General features: G+C 43.2%; 1 protein-coding gene across 1 annotated transcript in view; it reads left to right on the top strand.

Moving 5' to 3' along the window:
- SORCS3 (sortilin related VPS10 domain containing receptor 3) overlaps positions 1-4,921 on the top strand; it is a 620,529-nt gene that overhangs the window by 115,756 nt on the left and 499,852 nt on the right. The window lies entirely within an intron of this gene.

Raw genomic sequence — 4,921 nt, 5'->3', positions numbered from 1 at the left:
CATCCTCAGTTTCTGATTCATTAGTTGTGGTAGAGACCCAGGTGTAAGTATTTTTCGGCAGCTTTCCAATTGAGTGTGATGTACAGCCAGAAGTGAGAACTGCTGCCTTAAATGTAGGGGAGGGTATTTATTTTTTCAGTGTTTCTCAAAGTGTGGTCCCTGACACTTGGTAGAAATGCTAATTTTTGGTTCATACCCCAAACCTGCTGAATGAGAAACTCAGGGTGGGAGATTAGACCAGTATTCTGTGGTTTAATAAGCCCTCCAGGTGATTCTTATGCATGCTAAATTTGAGCACCACTGTCTTCTATCTTCTGAATATTTATGAAAACTAAAGACAGTTATAGGCACACAGCTGTGCTCAATCAACACTTGTTGATTAAAATCTATCAGGGAGCACATTTTCATGAAGCAAGCTATTTTTTCCTCTTTGTGAGAAGATTTAGTACAGAGTACCTTAAAATAGAGATTTCTTTTCGCACATTGAATCATGTGGCTTACAAATATTCAAGGATCTAGGATTTACTGTTCATTCAGCTATGTGGAAACACACCTATTATATTAAACAGAGTAGATTGAAATTTATTTATTCATTCAACAAATATGTACTGATAGCTGGGAATAATTTGTTATTAGTCCATCTTCCCTTATGATGGCCACTCTGCATCAGGGCAGAACAGGCATGGACTTCCATGCTCCACTTGCTACCTACAAGCTAGATGATCTTGTAAGTAGCAATGCTTCTTTACACCGTATTTTTTCACAGTTATTAATTGATATGGATTGCTGTGTCCCCACCCAAAATCTCATCTTGAATTGTAATCCCCATAATCTTCATATGTCAGGAGAGGTAATGGAATCATGGGGGTGGTTCCCCCCATGTTGTTCTCCTAATAGTGAGTGAGTTCTCACAAAATCTGATGGTTTTTTGGTAGTTCCTCCTGCATTCATTCTCTCTCCTGCCACCTTGCTTCCCCTTTGCCTTCTGCCATGATTGTGCCTTGCTTCCCCTTTGCCTTCTGTCATGATTCTAAGTTTCCTGAGGCCTCCCCGGCCATGCAGAACTATGAGTCAATTAAATCTTTTTTTTTTTTTTTTTAATGAATTACCAGTGGGAGGTACTGGTAATTCATTAAAATGAAAATGGACTAATACATTAATTTTACATAGTTTTCTGTTTTGGCCTGATGCAGGATATCTAAAAACTTATAATAAACCTCATAAATAATGATGAAAATAGTGATACATTCTTATTACATTCTGAGCAAAAAAACTTGATACCTTTACTACTTCTGCTTTTCAACAGTAGCCGTGGTGTGTTTCTCAAACTTTAATGCGCATGTGAACCCCTGGGGATCCTGTTGAACTGTAGATTCTGATGAAGCGGTCTGAAGTGGGGCTTCAGATTATGTATTTCTAGCCAGCTTCCAGGTGATGCCATGCTGCTGGCTCATAGACCACATGCTGAGTAGTAAGGCTTTGAGATTCTAACTGATGCAATAAAATAAGGAAAAGGAAGAAGGGGTATGAGAACTGCAAAGGAAATTATTTGCAAAAATGATTGCCTACAGAAAAGATTTACAAACCGTTAAAACTAATAAGAATTTTATGCTTTACACATTCTGAGGTGCCCAGCTGCCTGGTGAGGCAGTTGTAGGGTCAAGTGATAGTAATTTGTAAATCATAAAGTATTCTAGATGTTTGAGCCAAGAAGGTAATGAAGTATTAGCTTCTCAAAGCATGGTTAATTGCACTGCATTGCCTGGTCCATAGTAGTGGGGTAATGTTTTCTCAGAATGCTTAACTAAGATTCACCCAGCAGGCTCCAGGAATATATTTTTCACCTGTTTCCTATGTCATATGAATCAGTTCCCTAAGTAGATTATTCCAGTTTTCAGAGACAGGGAGTTTCTTAAACTCCCTTTGGCAACATGGTGAAGTGAAGAAATGACAAATAGGTTTTATCTGGTAGTCAACTCTGATGGATTGTCCAGGCTTTCTGGAGTCTAAATGCTGAGACCATTTGGGCCCGAAGGCATGAGTGCTGTGATGGATCAGTGATGTCTGCCATCACAGAGGTCAGGGAAGGTGCTGGGCTGGTCCCTAGAGCTGGACTAGCTTAGGTTTGAATCTCTACCAACAGCCAGAGACTCCTATTATGAAGCTCTGAGACCTCTTTTTAGGTCTGTGGGAGCTCCTATGTTCACCTTTCTTTCCTTTGGACCCTGTGGAACCTAGTCTTTTCTCTTTACCTTAACCATACTTCCTCTGTCACCTGTAATTTCTCTCTCCTTGGACGTGATGAGAGAGGAAGACAATTTCCTTAACTCTACTTTTCCTCATAAGCCCCTTGCCCTCATGGGCCTGATTCCCAATCTTTTGTAGATACAAATGCCAACATGAAGAAATGAGGAGGTTTTTGGAGCCTTACAAAGCTGTATGGTCATGGAGCTAGTCTCCAACTCCTAAGTAGGTTAGGGGAATTTCTGAATCCCTGTCTCCTTATCTGTAAAACAGGAGGTAATTATTTTGACCTGTCTGGGTTGTTGAGAGATTAAGTGATATATAATGTATATGAAAACACCCAGTGGCTGGTACACAGCAGCTACGCAGTCACTGTTGGTTTCTTCTTTGAGCCAGCCCCCTGTGCACTTTGTCAACAAGGCTGACATAGAGTGGAGGTTGTGACTAGATAGCTTTCTTGGCATAGAATCTAGATGACCTTCCTACATGCCGTTGGATGGGGAGAAATAACAATTATTTTTATTTAATAAAAACCCCCAAAGCTCTTGCACTATGCCAGGAATAGTTCAAAGTGCATTGTATGTATTAGCTCATTTAATTTTTATAATAACTATAAATTGGGTGCTATTTCATAGATGAGGAAACGGGGCCAAAGAGAAATTAAGTGCAGTTCCCAAGGTCACTCAGCTAATAAGTGTCAGATCTGGGATTCCCACCCAGGGAGTCTGGCTCCAGAGTCTGTGTTTTTAGCTGCCTTACTATGTTGCCACATCTAGGCCTGTGTGAGGAACATCTTGGTATCCATAGCTACTAACTTGCCCTTTGGGGCTAGAAAGGTTGGGGATTTGCTTTGTTTCTTGGAGAATTCCTTATCTTTTGGACTTTCTGGAAACAATACTTCTTCTTGACTCTGGCATTATTCTGTTGCATTCAGCAGGGTTCCCCAAATGACCCAGGAAAAATGCCAGCATGAGAGAGAGGGGAGTTGGAACTAAGTCTGGGACAGACCCAGTGAATCTGTTAAATCAGACCAGAGTGAACCACAGGTATGAGGCCATGGTCTGACTGCTGTGGTATTCGTGAGCAGAGCTGAGAAAGTGATTCAGGAGAGTCTTGGTGGAAGGGAGGCAGTCACCACATCTGTATTCATCTCTGGCCAGTACTGAAGCCCTCACCCTGACCCCCATGTGTTGGGATGTGAGAGGAACCATTGCATGGAGCAAATAGTGGCATCTGTACTTACCTCTGCCCGGGCACATTGCATTCACTGTGCTTGTTTGCTTGTCTGTGTCTCATGTGAGCTTCGTGGGAAGAGGAGGGGCTGTGTCTTTGTGTTCACTCTTGTATCCCAGGCACCGGTACAGTGCCTAGCACAGAGCAGTAAATGAATCATGAACAAATGACTTGTTCAAGAAAAGGCCCTCCATACTGCTGACTGTTGGAGGGTGCTGTCCTCCTTCACAGTGGCCAGTTGAGCATTCACGATGACTTTCTGTTGCTGCCACTGTATGGGCCACGTTGGAGATAGGATTTGGAAAAGTGGTAGATGGAAGGAAAAGCAGAGAGCACACACTGAGTCCAAGAAGATGTGGGGCCACAGTACATCTGGATGTGCTGTGTACAGCGGAGTTTAATTCTCCATTGTAACTTGAATTGTTTTTGAGAAAATGTCAAATTCCTTTCTGTATCCAACCAAAGGGTGCATATTGGCCTTCTGTGACATATTCTCCCATTATTTTCTCCACCATGACTATGTGGTTTGATTTAACATAAATATTATCTGCATTCCAGTATTATAGGCAAGGTTCATTAATCCCTGGGTAATGATCTTTCAGGTTTCTAATGTTTCAGGGGCTAGAGGAAGGATGGGAAAAGTGGTTGTTCTCAGATTCACATTCCTTCAATACTTCCGGTGACTAGCCTCACATCCCCAAGTCCTCCTTGACCTCTGATTAAATGTGGTTCTGACTCTCAACATCTTGTTTTCCCAGCTTAAGTGTAAGCCCTCTGAGAGCTGATTCTCTCACTTGTGCTGACACAGCTCAGGATTTACATAGAGAAAATGATCAGTAAATACTTGAGTAGTGGGCAGTGTTTGTCCACTTAATCTTTGCTGCGGCAATGGAAAAAATGACCTTCTCAAGAGGGTGGCAAGGTCTGCTTGCAAATTCACTGAGTAAATGAAAAGCCCCGAGGAGCCTTGGGACTGCTAGCCTACCTGCTCAATAAAGTTCCACCTTAAGATACAGGCAAAGCCTTACCTCCCAGGCCTGCAGTAACAACATATTTTGTAATGTTGATTCCAGAGGACTTGACTGTGGCAAGCTTGGGTAAGCTGGGTATTAGTACTTCTTTTTGGAATTGTAGCCTTCTCCCTCTTCGCCCTTTCCCTTCCTCTCCCTTTTCTGCTCCTTGTTTTTATTCCTCCCCCTCCCCCTTCCCCTTTCCTCCTCCCCTTTTCCTTCCCCCTTCCCCTCCGCTCCTCCCCTTTTCCTTCCTCCTTCCGCTCCCCCTTCTCCTCCCCCTTCCCCGCCCACTTCCCTTCCCTTCCCCCTCCTCCTCCCCTCCCCTTCCTCTCCCCACTCTCCTTCCCCTTCCCTTTCCCCTTTCCCTTCTTCTTTCCCTCCCTTTTCCCTTCTCTCTTCCCCTCCCCCTCCTTCCCTTCTCTCTTCCCCTC

Source organism: Piliocolobus tephrosceles, chromosome 9, assembly GCF_002776525.5.
Source record: "Piliocolobus tephrosceles isolate RC106 chromosome 9, ASM277652v3, whole genome shotgun sequence".
Lineage (NCBI taxonomy): Eukaryota > Metazoa > Chordata > Mammalia > Primates > Cercopithecidae > Piliocolobus > Piliocolobus tephrosceles.
This window is presented reverse-complemented; position numbering and strand designations above follow the sequence as displayed.